This window comes from Parasteatoda tepidariorum, chromosome 4 (assembly GCF_982258835.1).
Source record: "Parasteatoda tepidariorum strain Cologne lab strain chromosome 4, Ptep-v5.0, whole genome shotgun sequence".
Lineage (NCBI taxonomy): Eukaryota > Metazoa > Arthropoda > Arachnida > Araneae > Theridiidae > Parasteatoda > Parasteatoda tepidariorum.
Genome location: NC_141758.1, coordinates 110,159,118 through 110,183,531, shown reverse-complemented (window position 1 = coordinate 110,183,531; position 24,414 = coordinate 110,159,118). Strand labels below are relative to the sequence as shown.

The following is a 24,414-nucleotide window of genomic DNA, read 5'->3' as shown; positions in this document are numbered from 1 at the left end:
TTGAAATATAATAAATTAGTTTTCTCTGATTACAGGATAAGTGAACATAAACTAAAGAGAAAATGTGAAGTGAATATTTGAATCTATTAATTCAAAGGGCCAAAAACGGGATGATACTGAAAATCACATTATTTATCGCGTTACTTGTATACAGATTGGTTTATTTGTATACTTTTCCTAGAAAGTGTAATGTTTCTTCCTAATGATAGTGTTCTGTAAGAAATCTTAATTCTAAGTTGGTTTGATGAAATTTATAGTCTGAAATAATTTTTATCTTTTAGATTTTACACATTTGTTTTGGTCCCGGCATTTGCATAGTTACAGACAAGGGCTATTCCAAATTTTTATTTTGTCTCAAGTTCTAGCAGTTCATACAAACTTTCGATTGGACATATTGAAAACTACAAATTTGAAATTTGTCTACAAACGTTAAATTGTTTAAGAAAAGCACTCAACAAGAATTGCATTAATTCACCGGCCAATAAAAAGAGTTAATGCCACCAAGATCTCCGCACTTGACAAACCATTATTTCTATCTATGGCGTTATGTGATAGACAGGGTGCATGTTGTTGTTCATTTACGTCGCATTAGAGCTGTACAATGGGCTATTGGCAACGGTCTGGGAAACATCCCTGAGGATCATCCGTAGACATGCCATAACAATTTTGATCCACTGAAGAGGGGATGGCACCCCCACTTCGGTTGCCCAACGACCTGCACACGAAGTCGAGCACTTTACGGTAGAACAGTTTAACGAGGACCAATACCGTCCACCCTCGGTCCCTACGGTGACTGCTCCAAGTGGTCACCCACCCGCACACTGACCGTAGCCAGAAATGCTTGACTTCGGTGATCTGCTGGGAACCATGTCTTAACGATCAGTCAACAGCGGGACACAGGGTGCATGTGCTTCTTATGTCCAAAATAATTGAACTCGAAAAACGCATTTCTAATGTGCTTGCTTCGTCAACTGTACAAATGCTTCAAAATGTGTGGCGTGAAATGGATTACATCTTATATGTTGTCCGTGTAACCAAGGCAAACCAAAATCTGTGGCATGTATACAAAATTTTGAAGTTCCTTTTACATTCTGTTAAAATTTTATCGATAAATTCTTTTTCGTCAAATAGTTACAGTCGTTTGTAATGACTAGATTCATTTAGAACTACCCTGCTCTTTTAAAAACCCTACAATTGCTGAATCATAATGAACCAGAACTAGTTGTGTATCATAAAATATCGATGACGTCAATGCCATGTCTCTTCACAAAGACCAATACAACATGTCCTGTAAAATGCAAAGAAAGAATAGGATTCCAAATAAAATTACATTTCTAAAGACACATTTAAAGAATCACTGCTAATTTACTCAATGGATATAAGTATTATTTAATTGTTAAAAAAAATATATGATTATATGAAGCACTTACACTCCCATACCTCTGATTAACAAAATTGGCCCACTCAGAAAAACAAGTTTTAGTTAATTTATGGCATAAAATAAGAGGTATTAAAATTTCTCTTTGAAGGTTAGCCCGCAGTAGAAAATCGTTTACCTAAAAAAATATTTTTGTTAGCCTAACCACCAAAAAAGATAAGAGAGTTTGAAATTTGAATTCAAACTTTAGTCTACCGAATTAATTTTTCAGCGCACGTTAGTCCTAATAAATAATGTTAACCCATCAAACTGAGCAAAATTAGAACTAATTCAAGTTTTACACACTCTTTGACCTTGAAACCAATGAAATTTTTTTACACACATAACCCACAGTATAAAATTGTCGGTGTGAAATTTTCATGAAATCACATTTCTTTTAGAAATCTTATTGAGTTGTTAAGTGCCTGGGTGCTAACTTTCGAACAAGAAGGCAAAAATTTATATTGCTCTACCAAACGTTAGTCGAGTAAGCATTTTTGCTAGTCGAACACATAAAGAAATTAAGGCTAAAACAATTTATAAATTATATAATAAAACAAAAAAAAAACTAATTTCTGATCTAAATGCCATAAGTTTGATATTTCTTTTAAAAGTTCAAGCATTATAAACGTTAGTACAATGTTAGCCCATCAAAATTTTTGGTATAAAATTATCGATTTCTAGGCCATTATATGAAATCAGTTGCCCAATAAAATTTTTTGTTAAATCATCCATCAACGAAGAGTTGGGTCAAATAAAGCTTTAGCTTACTTTTGATTTAGAAAAATTCGTTTTTACTCCAAATAAGAACGCCGAAATCGAGAGAATTTTTTTGTAGTCCACCCTCCAAAAAAAGTCATGACTGAATCAAGTTTTAGTTAGTTTATGACCTAGAAACTGCAAGTTTGACATTCGTTTTAATATGTTATCTCATAAAAGGAAATTGTAGGCCAAATCGAAATTTTTTTTCTCAAATCCATTTATCGAAAAATATGGCCTTAGTCTTAGTTAAGTATAAACAAGTTTGAATTTTATCATAAAACGTAAGTTCATTTTAGCAAATCGCTAGCCTAGATAAGTTTTGTTTGCAAACATTACCAAAACATTTTTTGGATAAAACAAAAGTTCTTGGTTATTTTTGACCAAGAATTTAAATTTCACTACCCAGGTAGCAAAAGGATATTGTCTAACATTACAAAGGTGCAATATAATACTGCCGTGCTAGACTCCTGAATCCCATCTTCTAATATTAGCTAATATTATAAAAGATTACTTAATATTCAATCTAACATTTGAGCGTTTAAAATTCTCATCTATTTCATTAATTTTGGTCCAGCACCACTTTTTGAGAAAGGACATCCCGTATTATTAATAAATAAAATTATTTTAGTAAAGCAAACAATAAATTAAATATTATTCAAAATGTCATTTTAAGCCAATTCAATTTTATGCCAGAAAATGCAGGAAAATATTAGTGTTATAAAACTGGACAAACTTTTTCAACTCTTAAGTCGTCATATCATTCGTTTTCGGCAGCTAGAATGAATCACTTCATTTTCAAAGACAATTTAGTAAACTTTTTAAATTTTAATGATAGTTACATAAAATATTAAAGTAATATCGTAGGCAGTGTTTTTTTCCTTAGTTAAAAATCAGTTAGAAAAGTAATATAAAGCACTTCAAATCATGATGTGCTAGAGAAGATGATTTTGTAGAAACAGTCAGTATACTTAATAATCTGGACCACTTAATCGTAACATTTAAGAATTAATTTAATTATCATGTATTTAATATCTAATAAAGTTAATAAATATTATGATTGCGTTCATTATGGACAATGAACAGTTTTCGTGTACTAGTTGAATTTTCTGTCAAAACGCATTGTCTAACTATAAACAGGTAGTATTGTAATTAGTTCAGAATATGCTCGTTTACTTGGTTATTCGTATTTGATAAAATTTGTTTGGAGCAATGACGATGAAGAAAAATAATTTTCAGTAAACAAATTTGGCATGATAAAATAATTATTAATTAATCTGCTTCTTTTATGTTAAAACCTTTACATTTTAGGATGGTTGTTTGAAATTTTATTTATAAGATAAACACTATTGTTACTTTATTAAAACTTATTGCTTAAAATATTGTAAAATAATGAGTTAAAGATCTTTATTTTCATTTCTAGAATATAGACTAATTTGCATGTTTGTGATACATCATTATTTATATTAATTTGTAAATGACAGCAACTTATTAAAATATAAGCGACAATACAGCCTAATCAATGTGGGTTTTCGTTGAATGAAAACAGTGCTGTAAAGGAGTTAAAAAATTTTATTCAGGAAGTTTGAAAAAAAAAGTGCGAACATACAACCTCTCGAACATACCTATATGCAACATCTCTCAAGTAAAAATTTTATTCCTTCTCTTTAAAAAAAAAAAAAACAATGTATATATATATATATATATATATATATATATATATATATATATATACATATACATATACATATACATATACATACATATATATATATATATATATATATATATATATAATAAAATGAATGAAGAATAAAACCTATAAACGGTTTTCTATTCCTGTATGCAGGCTCTGATTTTTAAATAAGTCACCCTATGAAAGATGGATATGTGTATTCTGTAAAATTATGAATGAAGGATGAGTCTATAAACGGCTTTCTATCCTGACAGACTGACTTTTAAATTAATTTCCCTATTAATGATTTTTTTAAAAATTTTTTTTAATTTTTTTTATTTTTATTTTTTTATTTATTTATTTATTTATTTATTTTTTTTATTTATTTATTTTTTATTTTTTTAAGACTGCTAATTTATTCAATCCGTTAAACATTTTTATTATTATTTCAATTTTATTACCTTTTTACTAATTGTTTCTCATAGATGGCAGCACTAATATTTTACCTAAACATTTTTTTCTTCTTCTTCGATCAAATATTTTTTAATTTTATTATATTCGATTCAAGCTATAAGCAATATTTTACATCTTCGCGATTTTTGTTAACTGTTTTATTATTGTACTTTTAAACCCCTAAACCGCGTTTTAATTCACGCCGGTAAGTTTGATTTCCTTTTACATTTTTCTTTTATTTCATGATTTTTTTCAAAATAAGGTTTTTTGCGATATCGACACATATAAAGAATAATTTTTATCTTAGGATAATTATTCTTTATTCAGAAATATCGCATTATTTATGGCAATTAGATGTGTCTTGACAACGACTATTTGCTTATACCATTCTTGTTTCTCTACCATTTAGTTTTTTATTTTTATTTTATTCATGTTTTTCATGTTAATTTGTGTTTATTTAGGGTAATAATTTCTGCTGCATTTGCGCGATTAATACTCTTTTTATGTTTTTATGCTTCTTTCTCCTAGATACAAATTTTCCCCTGTTGCTTATGCACGCGGTTATTTGTTAAAGAGATAATTTTCTTCCAAATTTTGTAATTTTTTTATATAATTTTTTGGTCCCCTGCTGATTCAGGTTAGCACCCTGCTTCAGTTTAATCAAATTGCTAATAATTCCAATGATAATTTTAAATGTAAGGATAATCGATGATTAACCTGCAAATCGCTCGTCAGTGCTAATTCTTCTTTAAATTCCCCTCTTTGAAAGGCTACCAACTGTATTTATAAAATTAAATGTTTAATTTGTGATGTTATTTATATTGGACAAACCTCCCAACCCCTTCACAAAAGAATTAATTTGCATAGGTCTTTAACAAATAAGTTTAACTGTAATAATAACAATAGCCTTGAAATTAAACATTTTTCTGAACACGGGTTTAAAAATATTTCAATAGAGGTTCTGGATTTCGTAAAAAACCCTAAAAAACGTCTTGAGGCTGAAAATAAATATATGATTATTAATGAATCTATTTTTCCTTACGGTCTAAATACTAACTTCAATTTTAAATCTTTTGATAATAATGAGTGTATTTATAATATTTTCAAACTTTTTAAAAATTACAATAATAATAATAGAGGAAAAAGAGGTAACAGTAAAAATAAAATTAAATATAACTTAAAAGATTTTGTTAATGATTGCATTAATTGTTATGATGAACCCAATGCTATTAAATCTATTAAAACTAAAATTCTAGGGGTTAAACTTAATTTTCACAACAAACTTTTAAATTTTTTAAAGTTAGATCAAGTAAAAATTAATTCAAATCAATATTTTTCTAATTTTTTAAACTTAGTAGAAGATCTAGCTAGATATAGGTTTATGAATAATTATAAGCACAAGGATTTACCCAAACCAGATTATTTTGTTTTAGATTTTACCAATAAAATTTTTAATAATCTTAACATAAATGCCATTATAGGTAAAAATAAAAACCTTCTTCCTATCCAACTTAATTGCAAACCAACTTTCAGGTACACTAAGAGTCTAAAAAATTTAATCTGTAATTATAGGAATATAGCTACAGATAATTTCAACTATGTATGTAATTGTGATGATTTTAAAGATACTCCTTTTTTTGATAACTTCCATAAACACGTTATTACAGGGGATTTAGATATTATTGACAACGATAATATTAAAAAATTTATGTCTTTAGGTTCAAAATTTAGACCATCTTTTCCAATTTCAAAAAACAAAGTTATTTCCATTTTTATTAAAAATCTCGATGATTTTATTTTAAAATTATCTTACAAACATAATTTCCCAATTGAAGGTTTCTTTGAATGGAGAGAGAATATCATTAAAGATTTTAAAATCAATATTAAAAGGGACAAATTAGTTTTTCAAAAGGATTTAATTTTTAACTCTGTTTTAAGACAAGATATTAAAAATATTCAAAATAAATTTTGTATAACCACTGTTGATAAAGCTAGTAATAATTTTGCAATTATTTGAAAATTTTTTTACAAACAACTTCTTTCCAATGAACTTAATAGCAATATTACCTACAAAAAACTTAACACCAACAGTAATATTATTATTAATAAAATTAATGCTATCTATAAAAGACATAAAATTAAGCCAAATAATATTAACAATTTTCCTTTTCTTTTTGCCAATCCAAAATTCCATAAGACTCCAACCAAATTCAGGTTTATTGCAAGTGGCGTTAATAGTAACATGAAAAAAATCGGTATTTACTTTGAGAACATTCTTAAAAAAGTTTATAACAAAATTAATAAACTTACTAAAAATAATAACTATTTAAATTGGAATATTAAAAATAGCATTCAGGTTTTAAATACACTAAAAACTTTAAAAAATGTAGATTCAATTCTCTGTTTTGATTTCGAAAACCTCTATACTTCCCTTCCAACTAATAAAATTCATGATGACCTTCTTCAAATTCATAGCATGTTTAATCTCAGTGATATTATTAATGAAGATAACTGGAACTTTCTAGTACATATTAACCTTAACAACAATTATATTCTTTTCAATGACCACCTTTTTCAACAAATTAATGGTATTCCCATGGGAAATAATTTTAGTACTAACATCTGCAATATTTTTCTTTTTCTACAAGAATATAGATTTGTAAAATCACATGTTAATCTTCCAATTGATTCTCTCTTTCTCAGATTCATTGATGATCTATTAGTTATTAATTTTAATGATTTCGATATTCTAGCAAAACATATTTATCCAAATGAATTAATTCTTAATAAAACAAATAATAGTAATTCTTCAGCAAATTTTTTAGATTTGACTCTTAATATTAATGCAGATAAAAATATTACATTTAAACTTTTTGACAAAAGAAATGAATTTAAATTTCTAGTTAAAAAATGCATAGATTTCAACTCTAACTTAGCCAATAAGGTTTTTTCTAATATTATTGCCAATCAAATTCATAGATTTTACAGGAATAATTCTAACTATAACGAGTTTTTATTAGATACTGATATATATAAAAACGATTTAATTAATAGCCATTTTCCTAGTTCATTTCTTAATTTCTATTTTAAAAAAATCTTAAAAAACTTGGTACATTAATTTTTAATTTTTATTTAATTTTTCTGTTTTAAGAATAAGCTCTGATTTTTTCAAGGTAGGAACTAACTATGATAAACTATTCCTAAAGCCACTGGACGGAATAGTTTGGATGTATGACCTTTTATACTGGATTAGTTAAATATTTTTTAGTTACTTTTTAATATTTGTAGCCTCTTAAAATTAATTTAATTTTAATTGTCCAGTATAATAAACAGTTTATTTATTTATTTATTTATTTATTTTTTATTTTTGTATAAGTGGAATGGGCTCTGGTTCGTAAAGAACCACCCCAAATAAATGCAGGTGATACGTGTATACTTTAAAATTGTGTAAGGTTGTATGAATGAAGAATAAAACCTATAAACGGTTTTCTATTCCTGTATGCAGGCTCTGATTTTTAAATAAGTCACCCTATGAAAGATGGATATGTGTATTCTGTAAAATTATGAATGAAGGATGAGTCTATAAACGGCTTTCTATCCTGACAGACTGACTTTTAAATTATTTTCCCTATTAATGATTTTTTTTTTTAAATTTTTTTTAATTTTTTTTATTTTTATTTTTTTATTTATTTATTTATTTATTTATTTTTTTTATTTATTATTTTTTTTTTTTAAGACTGCTAATTTATTCAATCCGTTAAACATTTTTATTATTATTTCAATTTTATTACCTTTTTACTAATTGTTTCTCATAGATGGCAGCACTAATATTTTACCTAAACATTTTTTTCTTCTTCTTCGATCAAATGTTTTTTTAATTTTATTATATTCGATTCAAGCTATAAGCAATATTTTACATCTTCGCGATTTCTGTTAACTGTTTTATTATTGTACTTTTAAACCTAAACCGCGTTTTAATTCACGCCGGTAAGTTTGATTTCCTTTTACATTTTTCTTTTATTTCATGATTTTTTTCAAAATAAGGTTTTTTGCAATATCGACACATATAAAGAATAATTTTTATCTTAGGATAATTATTCTTTATTCAGAAATATCGCATTATTTATGGCAATTAGATGTGTCTTGACAACGACTATTTGCTTATACCATTCTTGTTTCTCTACCATTTAGTTTTTTATTTTTATTTTATTCATGTTTTTCATGTTAATTTGTGTGTATATATATATATATATAATAATATATATAATATATATATAATATATGTATATATAATATATATACATATAATATATAATTATATATATATATATATATATATATATATATATATATATATATATATATATATATATATATTTTTTTTTTTTTTTTTTTTTTTTAAAGAGAAGGAATAAAATTTTTACTTGAGAGAGGTTATAAATTAAACTCTTTTAGCTAATCACTTTCCCTCTGTTACATTTTTTGATTCTTGTGTTTTTGAAATACCTATTATTTTTTGGCTCTTGGTATTGATAGGGATATCTACCCATTGAATTTTATTACAAAGGATATAATTTCTTGATATTTTCAAATTAAATAATCGAATTTTAAATAAATATTCAACGCTTAATATTTTTAAATTTAATGTTTTCGATGTAAAGTTTTACTTTTTTTATCATGCAATTTTAGCTTCGTCTGCTGGATTTACAAGCTGATCTACCAGAAAGGAATAATTTAATTTTGAGATGTGCTGCTGGAATCTGATAGAAACTGGATGTAAAATTTTATATTTAAATTAAATCAATATGTTCGCCTTTATAAGATTAACTCATTGATTTAATTTAAATATAATTCGATTAATAGTTGTTAGAAAAAATAAGTTTAAGTTATTAAAGATATTTTCAAAGTTAGGAAATACTAATTGTGGCATCACAAAACTTTATGCTTTTTTCGATATAAATTTAAGAAATGTTTGGAAATTATCAAGTATTTGTGATTTACATGCTCAATGCTTTTTTTATATCCTCCAGGAAATAAAGCACAGGGCAAAAAACAAAAACAGACCACCCTGAATAACTTTAGATCTAATGATCGGATCTTCACGTTCTAGTACTCAATCTTAATGGTTTGAGAGGGTGACCACAAATATGCTGATTAATTAATGCAGAGGTTACTTTAAGTAACAAAATGAGACACAAAGGCGTACTTTATAGTTCGTCTGAAATAGAATTTAAAAAAAGTCAGATATTTAAAATTCGATTCCTCAGGATCAATTCACACCGAGCATCAGATGTAGATCTTATTAACTCTCGGCCACAAAGGCATTAACATTGCGTATGTTGACGGGTCTGCGAAAAATTTGCACCAATCAACTACAAAAACATTTTTGCGTTTGAACTTTATTTCTACTTTTAACTAACGTTAAAAATAGTTGCCATGAATCGCTGCAAACTGCAGTAGTTTCAGTAGTATACAGTAGTTTCGCTACTTGTAGTTTTCTGTTTCCGACCACTGATGAAAAAATAAAAAAAATTTTTACAACAGAACGGGTACTAAGCATTGAAACAGGAGGGACATCACATTTTTTTCGTACATTATAAACATATACTCCTGTTACTAGAGAATTTCGGTATTTTCAGAAAATATTTTTCTTTCTTAGTAGTAACAGAAATTATGTATTAATACATTACATTAAATAGAATTGTGTCCACCATTAGATATGAACAATTTAAACAGTACAACGCGATAAGATATCACCATTAATAACTTTCGTTCTAATGATCTGATTTTCACAAACAAAGTGTAAATCTTAATGGTTACATCAGATGAAGACACCCATTAAGAGTTCTAATCTTAATAGGTGACTTCAAATATGCTAATTAATTAGTGCTAACTATTAATTAAGTTACGAAATCAAACACAAGAACGTTCTTTTTCTGAATAAGCCTTTTTTACATATGTGGATTCTTGACTCTTGGAATCGGGAGTATTTTTTTCTTATAACCGACGTTGAACACCGAAATAATTTTTTTTTTGGGGGGGGGGGAAGCTTACGATTAAATGCTCCGTATTTTTGTATCTTTTTAACCCAATCCAGAAGGCAGGGGAACTCCTGGATGAAGTATTGGGAGAAATTTGCCTTCGTGGAGCACTGTTTTGAATGTAACAAACCCGCGTTTGCGTTGCATGGATCACGAAAAAATATCCTTCCAATGATAAAAATCACGAAAACCTCCCACGGTTAGCCTGATGGCAAGGGGACACTAACCCATGATGATATTTTGAGGTAACACTGCGGTCGGTGCAAGACGGATGCGGAATCATCGACCAGCCATCGCTGGTATTCGAACGCAGGGCACCTCGTTGGAAAGCGACCGCTCTATCGTCTGAGCCATCCGTGGTTCTTATAGTAAAACCGAAACGGATAAAAGTTTGGTCTCCTTAATGTTTAATAAATCATTAGTAATACAACTTAATAATTTATTAAGCAGAGGCATCTTTGATAAATTATTACAAGATCTAGAAATGAATAAACTTTTCAGATATCTCATATTTCAATTGAATTTAATTTATCTGTTTATTTTAAATAAATGAAATGTTTGTTTAGCAGAAACTAAATATTACGAAATTATTTAGAATTATTTTTAAAATTAGCATCGATTATCTGAAAAATAAATAGTGCCATTGGATAAGTGTGTAAAACTTTATAGGAGGATATATTGAATATTTTTGAAGAATAAAAACGTTGGGAGCTTAGAATTGGCTTCATTAGTAAGATATGGATATACTAGTGCCAATATACTGTAAATCATAATCCTAAATTTATCCTAATGCATAAATAATCATATATGAACTATCTAAGAGCAAATAACATGATTTGCTTTAATTTTTTTTGCAAATTTATCATTTTTATTACTACATAATGAATAGTCTACTATTGTTTTTTGTTAATAAGATGAAAATTTTACTCGAATCACACAAATGCTCTGAATCTTTATTACATTTTTTAATATTAGTTAAAACGTAATTCATTTTTTTTTTCATTTTATTTATTGCTACAATCAAGCATATGGAAGGCTACTGCAAAAATTCACCAATTTTCTACTAATATTGTAAAGAACAAATTTTATGTTTTATGTAGGAAGTGGATTGTTACTCGGAAGGACAAAATATTCTTTAAAAAAATTATTCTGTGTGTTTTTCAAAATTAATCTATTATCTTTAGAATTTTGAGTTGAAGTTATTGGAATAAAATTATTAAATAATTGAAGAACGGATTTTTTTATTTTTCTACAATATATATATATACTGCAAAACTAATTAAATAATTAGTTAATTATTCCTTCTTTAAAATACTAAAGCTGTAAAGCATTTTTTATAAAAGAGTTGTAAAGTTTAGAAGATTGTTGTGTTGTAATTTGCCATAGTCACTACCTTAAATATTGATTTTAAAATGTTTTGCCAAAAATGAAGTAACTATGTATGCATATTAGTGGACTCGCATAATTATTTAAGCGAAGAAGGAAGAAAACATACGATAAAAACTGTCGAATCAAAAGTTAGATGAAAAAAATCTAGACCAGTACCTGATTCAATTGTACCTGAATTTTTGCTCTTCTCTGAAATATTAGTTATGTTAATGTTGTATACTATTTTGCTTAAAGTTTAAGAAGAATAATAGTAAAAAATATATAAGCGGTAATCGTTGTAGAAATTATTAATAAGTTACTAATAGTACTATGGAGTTCACAAATTCTGACTTGTGATCATTTTTAAAAATAATTTCTTCTTTAAAAAGAAGACGGGGGGGGGGGTTGAAAATCCTATTGCGCTAAGCTTCCCGCTAAACACAAACAAATATTGCGCTAAACACAATAAAAATAAACAAAAATTGCAAAAATAATCAAAAAATTTCGAGCATTTTAAATCGCATTTTTGAGTCATCACGTTTTGACGCACTCAATTTTTATAGATTCTATAGTAAATGCTTAACACGCTTGCTTTAAACCGATTTTATCGTAAATCTAGACGATTATTTAAGCAGTATTAACGCTTTTCAACGTAATTTTGATTACTATATTATTACGACACGCGAGTTTCAGATCGTCCATTTAAATAAACACTTTAGGCTCACTTTATTTTTGTCAATTTCATCGTAAATCTAAGTGACTTTTTATCTTTCTTTTTTTCGGCAGTTATAGCTATGCATTCCCACATAGTATAAAAAATTCCGATGATTTTATTACGACATGCGAATTTTTAATCGCGCATTTGACATGCTTTATTCGTGCAGAGTTCAGCATAAATTTAAGTGATTTTTTTAAAAATTATTTTATACTTTTCCACGTGATTTTGACTATCCCGTTATTTAATTACGATGTTATTACGACACGCGAATTTCTAATCGGACGCTACTTTATTTCGGTACAGTTTTATCGTAAATCCTAATTATTTTTCCTTTGTTTCTTCGGCAACGAATTTGATTTGGTCGAATGTCGTAATGAATTGTGATTTGGTCGAAAACTGAATATTCGGCGGGAAAAAAATCAGCCGAATACCGTATATTCGAGGCCAAATAGCGAAATTTTTTTGCAGCATAGCAACATTGAAACCAAAATTCCATTGCTACGTATAATATTTTCTGGGAAAACGTATTTAGAAAACAAAGCTAAAAAATAAGGCCTATCAGAAACGCTTCTGAAAATGCCGCACTTATCATAAAAACTTATGTTTGCATACAAAAGGGAAGCAAAGAAAATAAAAATTTATCTTAATTTTCGAAAGAAAATTTTAAGGCTGAACATCTCCAATTACCAGATTGGCAGTTTTCCAATTACCAGAAAAAGTACAGAAAAAAGAATAAGTCCAACAGAAATGCTGTTAAAAATTGACACGTTTTAATAAAAACGTCCATAAAAAGATTTTTCTTTAAAAAGAGAAAAAGAAATGCTAGATAGAAACAAAAACATAAAGTGTTCAAATGTCGTAAAACATAAGATTTTTTAAGTGAAATTTTTTTAAATCAGTTCTTAGAACTAAAAGTATCGAAAAAATGACGAAATTGACCTATCTGAATATATTTTTTTAAGAAAAAGCAGAAATGCAAAAACTTGAGTTCACTATAAAGTAATCTAGTTTCAATTCTTCAAATTTTGTTTTTCCATTTGTCATCTAGAAGACAAATTTGCAAGCCATGTTCAGAAACATGGACATTAAATTTAGCAAATTTGTATAAAAATTATTTCTAATAATAAACAATACTATAATATAGTTAAAAATAAGGTTTTATATTATTCTTTATCATATCTATACAAATTCAAAAAAAAGTTAGAAAAATACTTTTCTAAAAAATACTGCGTTGAATATTTTGCCGATCATTTGACCAACTAAAAGTTTGACAAAAGGGCCAAATACTCATTACTTTAAATGCACTAATTTAAATGCAATGTTATTGCAGCCTGAGAAATTCACAAAGTGGTGGAAAATGGGAATTTTCAAACTGCTCACTGTTTGTAATTTTGATTTTAATTTCTTGTTGCTTGTTGTGATCTTTTCTGGTAAAAAGAAAAAAAACGTTTACTATATAAAAAAAATCTAATATTCAATAAAAAAAAGTACAATAAGTATTGAATTTTATTTTGAACTATAAAAGTTTTGCTTTTATCTTAGGCTTTTGTTTAAACCTTATAAATTTTCTTCAATTGAAATATTTAATTTAAATTTGCATTACTTAATACAGGGTGCGTAGCCAAATTATTCAACAAAAAACAAGCACCTTTAAAGCACTTTTCAAGCACTCAAAAAATATTTTTAAGCACTTTAAAAATATATCATAACTAGGCAGGGTTGGAAAGTTTTTGGCAATTGACGGTTTTATCTTGTTTTAACCGTCGTGTCAAAAAAAACCTTTTGGCATAGTTTTTGACAATTGTCAAATATCAATGAAATTTTGAATCACGCAAAACGAATGGCGTTTTCATACTCTACGGACTGACAATACGCCAAAATAGATTAGGATTGAATGAATTGTAAAAACGTAGAACAATGTGAACATAATGGTCAATGTGTTGGTCAATGTGTCTTTTTACATTATTCGAAGCGAAAAAAAACTTAGTAAAGGAAAAATCTCATTTTAATAAGGGGAAAATTAAGCACTTTTTAAAAATTTTTTTCCAATGAGAAAAAGCACCTTTAAGGGCTTTCAAAAAATGAAAATTGAAAATAAGCACCTTTAAGCACTTTTTAAAAATGCTACGTACCCTGTTATATGTACTAAATTTTTTCCTTCTTTCACTCTGTGAAAATTGAAGTTTTTTTTTGTTAGAATTTATTCTTGATATGAATTTTTGTATCGCATAATATGATAAGAAAAAAAACATTTCTTTTCTTTAATGTTTATTTATTTCAATAAATCTATTTTTGAATGAATTCTAATAATTGAACACCTTTAATTTTCTACAAATATATTACTAAGTTTATTGATAAAAAAATTAGAGCACTAATGCTAAAATAAATATTAGTACATTTGCCATATACATGTCTAAATACATGTGCGGCCCTTCGTTAGTCAACCTCCTGCGGAAGTGGCCCATCACTCAAAAAGGTTGTGCACCCCTACATTAAGGGGTTCAAATTGCACCGTTCTCCTGATCAAAATATTAACACCATATTTCTCAGGTTGTTGCCACCACATATATTTTGGGGGACAGAAATCCAAATCCGTATAAAAAAAGAGGTATATTTATAAAACGAATACGTTTTCCAGTCTGATTTCGTAACTCAAAATCGTCTACACTAATTAATTAACATATTTGAGGTCCCCCCCCTCGAACCATTAAGATTGGGTCCTAGAATGTGAAGATACGATCATTAAATGAAAAGTTATTCAGAATGGTCCGCTTTCTTTATTGCCAACCTAAAATATCTCACAGAAGAAATTTAACCTATAAATAAAAAAAAGCTATTTAAGATGTCCCCTCTAGCCTCATCTTCAACACTAACTCTTATCTCCTTTACTAATTTTTCATACAAACAGATTAGAAGCTAACATTATGTTTAAATTAGCAAATAATATAATAAAAATTGTAAATCTTAAATAAAACTTGATAATTTCTAATTAAATTTTTTTTTTCATTTCATATTGTCGACACAAAGTGTTCTTAAAGAAAATAAAGAGTGTACATTTATTTCGTAAAGAAAATATTATTTAGACACTAACAGTAAATGCCTGTGTAGTAACCTGCAAATGGAGTCTTTAAAATGTTGGTAAATCATACAGTAACATTTGCTAGCACTACAGGGTTAACACTTTCATAAAGAGCATTTTTATGTGAGCAAAAAAAATTTTTTCAATAACACTCCAAATTGCCGATTACTGGTCAAGTGGTTACTGTACTGAACTAAGCGGCGAGTTGCTGTGGGTTTGAATATCACGATGGGAATGGATACAACTTTCTCTATCCCTGTATTCTAATGTCCTTTATTCTAAGTGATTTTATTTTATTTTATGACCATCGTTGAACAGCTGACGAGCCAAATTTAGATTTACGACTACTAATGTTCTACTCCGTAACCTTGTAATTTCCAACCAATCCAGAAGACAAGGAGACTGCTGGATCAGTATCCCCAGAAGTATGATTTGCTACGGGAACAGGGAGGACTTCGTGACTAGACAGATTTAAAGTTCATTAGTCACCATTTACTACATGGGTAGTCGTCGATCGGCGGGGATCGGACCAACGACTTCTTGGACATGGGTCCAGTGCCCTACCAACCAGGCTATCCCGTCCCTTCTTCTGAGTGATTGTGTGAATGTAACCAGCCGAGCTGCGATGGCTCAGGAAATAGCGCGATATCCAATGAGGCCGGGTTCGAATCCTATTCGATACGAATTCCGCATCCGGGTTGCGCCGACCACAGTGCTATCTTGAAAAATCCTCAGTGGTAGACGGATCATGGGTTAGAGTCCCCTTGCCGTCAGGCTAACCGTTGGGGGTTCTCGTGGTCTTCCTCTCCATGTAACACAAATGTTGGCTAGTTCCATTAAAAAGTCCTCCACGAAGGCAAATTTCTCCCAATACTCGATCCAGGAGTTCCCTTGTCTTCTGGATTGGGTACAAGGCTACGGAGTTGAACATTGGTAGTCGTAAACCCATAAAATTGGGTAGGCTGTTCAACGACGGTTATAAAATGTAACCAGCCCTATAAACGGGTTTGTGGTTCAATGGCATAGACGTTGATACTGCACCGTCGAGGCTTAGCGACAGATGCCCAATGGGTAACAATAAGTTAGGAGCAATTCTGAGGCCAATAGGAAATAATCCCAAGTGCACGCCACTAAAAAAATGCTCAAAATTAGAATATTTGAAGATCCTGAACGTTTCTATGGAAAATTTTGAAATAAAAAATATTTTTTTAAAGATTTATTTAAATATATATATATATATATATAACGTCGTTGCTGAGTGGAAGGATTGAAACAGGTTTTAGGTCGGGAAGGAGGATACAAACTGTATTTATTAATTATTAGACAACAGCAGTCATGAGAGTGAGTAAAAAAGTGAACACGAAAAGTTGTGCTCCTTGGTTATATATTAGGGAAAATCTGGCAAAGTAAAATCCGTAAAATGTCTTAATTTAGGGAAAGAGGGAAATCTTAGTAGTTGCTATTGGTTTATGAAATAGATCGAATGTTTCCCACACAGAACAAAGGGAAATATGTCCTGCTTTTAATTAAATGCATACTTGAGCCAAAAATAGATTTAAGAACAGGATGTGGCTTTTAAAAGTGTGAGAAAGTATTTCGATTAGAATAATTAATTAGGATGAAGTTTTATAGCAAAGAAACTAACATAAAAAGATTAATTGAAGCTTTTTATGTTACATATATATTTACCTGTGATAGCTTCTGGTGTGCTTTCTGATAGCAAAAAGTGAGCATGACAGATTCAACCACTTCTCATTCACTCGATAAAAACACACTGAGGAGGACAAATTTTGTCATCTTTCCCTCCAACTGCAACAACCATTTCTCCTGCAAGAGACATCGTTTATCTGTTACAAATTTTCCCATATCAAAATTTTCGATGGTCCCATTAAATTTTTTTTTATAGTTTCAGTGTGATTCATGATGGTCCAACATCATTTGGTGGTCACCATTATCCAAGATTTTCCATTACATGTTCACGGTTTTCGATATGCCAACAAACTTCCATCATTCCATGATGGAAAATACTACTTTAATACTATGATGGTTAACCATCAAGAGAAGTTTGACTCTCATGGATCAACAACCCATGATTTTTCAACTATACATTTTCTTGATGAGCTAATGGGAATTCTTGTTGGTTCTCAGGAAAATACCATCAAAACAATCTGGGTTTTTTACTTTGGACAATCATAAATCTGTCCGAATTCCTACATTTAGGTGATAGTTGTTCATGATCGTTCCAACATTTGATTTCCAACATGCTGTGATGGAAATTCGGATGGCTAAAAAGGAACAAACCACGAGAACAAGTTGCTATTCTTATGATGGAACATCATAATTAATTTCGAATTCCTATATTGAGGTGAGGGTTACTTATGTTGGTTACTATCAAAAAATATAATGATTCATGACAGAATTATTGATGGTTATCGAGATTATGTTGTTCCATCAATGGAAAACCATCAAAATTTTGACTTGTGTAGAGCAAAAATCATCTCAATACCGAAAATGGTGGCAACTACTTTACACCAAAGGGAATCACTGTGCATAACTCTTGGTACCTAAGTGTTTTGCTACACAAAGAACCAAGTTTTGGTCCACCATTTTGGTATTCAACAACTCAAAAATTTAAGAGTTCTGTAAGATATGACACAGATGTGAGTCGGTAAATTTATTTTTATGATGCAACAAGTAAGAATCTAATTAAGGTTGCATATATATGTTGCCGTGAATAACCAAAATCAAGAGAATGTCGACTTTCACTGGTAAATGTCAACAATCACAAAATCGTTTTGGTGATTGTCCAGAATATTTCTTATATCCGATTTTATATTAACTTATTCATTTGTATTATTATATGAATTCGACATTTTAATATCTGATGAAAATAGATTTGGGGTAATATCAGTGTGTACCGGTTAAATGACCGAAAAAATAGACCGAAAAAAAAGATTAATTTTCTCTGACCGACCAGAGCCAAAACCTGTCCTAAGCAGTGACCCCACACCTCTACGTACAATAGTTATATCTCGTTACCATAGTCACCGTCATGGGTGCAAACAAAAGACTAGAGGAATTCTTACTTTAGTCGAACTGTAGTATATATTTCGAACTCTTACTGGCGAATATATAATTGTCAACATTCACCGGTGGAAGTTAAGAACCACCAATTTCGGTCATTCAGAGTATACAAATTTTTAAAATAAAATTTGTTTGCAAATCGAACTTACTAATCGAACCAACACACATCAAAAAGGATTATTTAGGTGAACTCAAACTAGGCTGACTAGCTAGACGAATGAAGTTTAAATATTATAAAATTATTCAGTGGAATTGACCATTTTATGTAAATCTTCCAATTAAAACATAACTATTTTTATTACACAACTCAAAGCAAATATGCTCACTCACATGTCACTGCAGGTGTGTATGAATGCCTATTTCAGTATAAACTTGAAATGAAATTCCCTCACACAATTATTGGAGTTTTTCAACACTCAATTCGGATGGGTATTGCACCGTAGTTTACACAGACAAACTCATTCCCAATGGTTGTGTATCCTTTTATAACTGGCAATAACACAATTTTAATATTTTTTTTAATTTCTCAGAATTGTAAGACAAATTTCCTGTGTTAATACCTACCAACAATTATGGGCAAGGATCATGTTGGAGTTCTCCTTAAATGTCTTAAATGAAAAATCCGACAAATGCAACAGTGAAAAAGTCTATCCAATAAAATGTGGCCTATAAAATTTCCCTCAAAAGCAATAGCATTTTTCAGCAGGATGAATAGCTTAGAACATTTTGAAAAACATATGTGAAAGACTGGTCTGTATTTTTTGGCATGTAATATTGTGCAATATAGATTTTTATTTTTAATTTTTCACTGATGACTCAAGTCTTTAATAACTAAATAGATTTTATAACACAGTTTCATGTATAAACTTGCAGAAAAATGCGTTAGTATTTCTTTGAAGATTGCATGAATTGAAAGTGCCCAAAATCACTTTTGTCGACCAGCACGCTGGCAACTAACATTCAAAAATAATATCCCTCGGCAATAAAATTTCATTATTTGTACACATTTTTACACTTCTTAGTATATATTTCTGACACTTACTAAAGAGACTATATGATTGTCAACATTCGCCGGTGGAAGTTAACAGCTCCCAATTACGTTCTTTCTCAGTACACTAATTCTTAGAATAAAATTTGTTTGTAAATCAAACTTACACACATTACAAAGGAACATTAAGAAAACTAATCCTGACCGAAGAGAAACGAATGAAAATTAAATATTTTAAAGTTATTTAATGGTATTGACAGTTTGTTTTATGTAAATCTTAAAATTAACTATTTTTGTTGCACAACTCAAAGGAAATATGCTCACTCTCAACAAACGCGTTTAAATGCCCATAAGCCTTGAACTAAAGTATTCACTCGCATGTTTTTCCAACACCGGATAGATAGGTATTACGCTATAGTTTATACAGACAAACTCATTCCTAATGGTTGCGCATCCTTTTATAACTGGCAAATAATCCAAATCTGATATTTAGCAGTTTTGAACCAAATCCAGAGGACAAGGGAATAAGAGCATTGGAACAAATTGACCTTCCTGGAAAACAGTAATCCCGACGTCGAGTGGATTCTAGTCAGTGACCCGTTGATATTTTACACCAGTACTGTAGTGGGAACAGAATTTGTAGAGACCAATAATTTCTGGGATCCGAACTTGGGTCACGTCCATTGAGACGCAAGCACGCTATCCCCTAAGCGCCCCCAGTTAAGTATTGTTCTAATTTTCATACTTTAAATTTATGCCATTTATGACATTTTTGTTTAAGAAGTCGAAAAGATGTTTCGGAATAAAAAACTCACTTTCGTAAACATAAATAAATATTTCTTAATTATTTCCTTATATTTTATGCAAGCCAATTTGTTTTTAAAAACCATTTTTAACATAGGTGTAAATTAAGTACTTTTCCTTAAAATTGTGAAGTAATTAATACAATTTCAAAGTAATTTGTAGTCACTACATATTAAAAAAAGTAGTTGTAATTGCAGTTAATTACATTTGCAACAAAGTAGTTGCGGTTGCAATAAACTACAAAAATAATGCAGTTTTTCAGACCACTGATCTTAAATATAATATTTCACTAATTAGTTTAATATCGAATCAAATTATTTAAAAGATAATTTTTAAATGTAACTCAATATAATTTTTTACACTAATATTTATGGGAACTTCCAAGCTTTAAAATGCTGAATATTGCTATATTTTTGTGCTTTTTTTAATCAAATTCTCTGAGAGTTAAAAAGACGTACCGAAAGATTTATGAAGTCACAGATGCCAGCTGTCTGGAATCAAGGAGTGTTTGGCACAAGTAGACCACTGTCGAGGCTGTTGCCACACAATCATACAAATAATAACTCATCGAACTTCTTCTAAAACCTAGAAATGTGCAAACACTTTGTTTCAATAATAAACATATTACTTTAAAAAACATTTACTTTATTCTGACTATTATTTTTCATCGCAAAATATTTTTTAATCATTTAAGTATTGACAATTTTTAAAAAAAAAAAATTATAATAAAAATAAACTTTTAACCATCATGGTTTTGTCTTTCAAATCGGAATTTTATGTAGAAATGTCATTTATGTTTTTTTTTAGTTATATTGATTGAAATAATTAATTAAATTATGATTTTTCAAAAGCTATTATTCATTTATCTTTTAAAACTGAAGGGGTACTGAGCATTGAAACAAGAGGGCCATCAAATTTTTTTGTCGTACATTGTAAACATATCTCCAGGTACTAGAGAATTTCTGTATTTTCGGAAAATATATTTTCTTCTTTATAGTAGCAAATATTTTGTATTAGTACTTTAAATACAAGAGTTGGACAAAATAATGGAAACACTTAAATACTAACACATTTTTAATATTGCTCAAAAATTATTTTAAGAATCAGTTCATAAATTAGATCATGCGATTTCTCAAACATACAAAGGAAGTTTAAATATTTTAAGATTTGTGGGACTGACAATAAATTAAAAACTAAACTAAGTGGCGCTACAGCCCATAAAGGGCCAAAACCTAATGTGCCCATCTCAGTCTCTCTGACCTTTGACTCTGGGGTGCAGGAGCAGATGTTCCGCTTAGGTGGTTAGCTGAATGCGAAACCCCCAGTGTTCAGGTTCCAAGCATGATTGGTTCCAAGGTTCCAAGCATTTATCGACCCACTAGAAGGGATGAAAGGCTGAGTCCACCTTGTTCGGTATGAGAATCGAACAAAGGACTTGTGGCCCAAAAGCGTGAAGCGCTACCATTCAGTCACCGGGCGTCAGACAAAAAATGACGAAAGGAACAATAACATTTTTTGTACACCCTATTGTACGCTAAAAATGTAGCAATAAATTTGTCCACCTCGACGTTTGATCAACTCAAACATATATATGTACCGTGCGTAAAAATACAGCCTGAATAACTTCCGCTCTAATGATCAGATTTTCACGAACTAAGTATTAATCTCATTGGTTCTCCATTAAGAGTTCCTATTTTAATAGGTGACTCCAACTTCGCTAATTAAATAGTGCTAACTATTAATTAATAATTAGTGATAACTATTATTTAAAATGCTAAATCGAACACTAAAACATACTTTCTCCGAATAAACATGAATTTTTTTTTACACATATGGATTTTTTACTCTTAAAATCATGCGGGGTAGCTGCAATCTAGAAATTGTGGTCCTTATGGTATACAACATACTATAATGTACTTACTATATAACTATTTTTAATAGTTGTTTTATTTAGAACATTAAGTTTTAAAAGTTTTTAGCACAATTTAATTAATGGAACACTAAACATTTACTAAAAGCTTAATATCAATATATAGAAAATTCTTATAGTAATGTTGCATAAAAATAATAGACGGCATCAGTTAGTCGGTATTCTTCCGTAATTGCAATCATATTTGATGAAGATTTTTAATACAGTTCAAGAATTTCTTAATCAAATAATATTAAAGTAGAATTTCAATAATATTAAAAAAAATGAAACGAAAAAAAACTTAAATTGTTAAATGATCTCCCAATTCGCCATCCAAAAATTCCATTTTATGATTACTGTATTTTATTTTATTTTATTTTGCTTTATTTTATAACCGTCGTTGAACAGCCAACCCAATTTCTTTTTTGATTTATGATTACTTATGTTTAACTCCAAATCCTTGTGATTTTAAACCCAAACCAGAAGACAAGGGTACCTGGATATTGGGAGAAATTTGCCTTCGCGAAAGACTTTTTGATAGAACTAGCCGCATTTACGTTACATGGAGAAGTAAACTACGAAAAACTCCCATAGTTATTCCGACGACAGGTGACTCTAACTCATGATCCGTCTACCACTGAGGATATTTTGCGTCAGCACTGTGGTCGTTGCAAGCTGGATGCGGAATTCGTATCGACCAGGCCTCGCTGGGACTTGAACCCAGTTCACCTCATTGTAAGGCGAACTCTCTATCCCCCGAGTAATTGTGGCTCATGATTACTGTATTGATAGTAGCCAATCAATTTTAAAATCATATGATACGATAGTTGTAAAACTACGAAATTCAACCTACATGATTTATTGCTGGATTGGCTGAAAATATTATAAAAGTGCATGAACTTAAATTCATCACCATTAAAGTTAGATTGTGTATCAAATTTTCATTATTAATTAAAAATAGAAAGATGTTGGGTTGAAAATCGATATTTCTCTATTTATCGATTTGAACAGACTATTTTAAAATCCTCATTTACTTGAGTAGAAAACAGAGGGTCTTCTGAACGTGCACAAAATTCGGGAATATCTGAACCCATATCTATATAAGAATTTTAAAGTTTGTGATTGTTTTTCCTATTAAAAAATCCCTTGTAATTATACAAGTATTAATTTTGAAATACATGCTTCTTAAAATTTCAAGTAGCATACAATTGTTTTAAGAGATTTATATTTAAATAAAATGACATATTTTTTAGTAATTCAAACATAACAAAAAAAGAAGGTTAACTATTTTGATGTACTGTCAAATTGAATTCAGAAACTAATGTTTTCGTTTTTTTTTTTTTTAAACGCCGTACTTCTGCACCAGCATTAAGTAAACTACTAAAGCTCTAAGTGATTTGCAAACTAGAACGGTCTTCAGGTGTTAAAATGAGAGAATGTCGTAAAAAAGGGCTAGTCTAAAAAGGCAAAAAATGATGAGCTCAGGGGATAGAGCGTTCACCTTCCAATAATGTGAACCGGATTCGAATCCCAGCAATGTTTGCTCAATACGAATTCGGATTGCACCGACCACAGTGATGACATAAAATATCCACAGTGGTGGACAGATCATGGGTCTGAGTCCCCTTTTCGCCTGGCTAACCGGGGGAGGTTTTCGTGGTCTTCCTCTCCATGTAGCGCAAATGCGGGTTAGTTCCATCAAAAAGTCCACCACGAAGGAAAATTTCTCCTAATACTTAAACCAGTAGTTGCCTTGTCTTTTGGATTGGGTTCAAAATTACGAGGCTACGTAGTTGAACACTAGTAGTCACAAACCCAAAAATTGGGTCTGCTGTTCAACGACAGTTATAAAATATAAAATAAAATTGGATATTAGTTTTAAAAAAGAAATTTAATAACTTTTAAAATATTTAAGATATTTGTCCATTTTAAAGCCAAATAATTATTCTCGTGAAATGGTATTTATAGTTTACAATAATCATTTTGCTTCTTGTGACAGACACTAAAACTGCGAATTTCTTTTATTTTCCTTGACGGCAGAACTTCGAAAGCCGGTGTTAATCGCATTCAAATTTCGTCAATTAACGAAAGCACCTGTCACTCCTCAGACAATCTCATT

At 29.5% G+C, this 24,414-nt stretch overlaps 1 pseudogene across 1 annotated transcript in view; it reads right to left on the bottom strand.

The window, feature by feature from the left end:
• The window catches only part of LOC147812553 (uncharacterized), a 79,575-nt pseudogene that overhangs the window by 23,330 nt on the left and 31,831 nt on the right, over window positions 1–24,414 (bottom strand). The window contains exons 16-17 of the transcript XR_015433417.1: window positions 20,845–20,971; window positions 17,200–17,337 (exon numbers count right to left, since the gene is read on the bottom strand). The product of XR_015433417.1 is annotated as an uncharacterized LOC147812553 (transcript). The remainder of the gene's footprint in view (window positions 1–17,199; window positions 17,338–20,844; window positions 20,972–24,414) is intronic.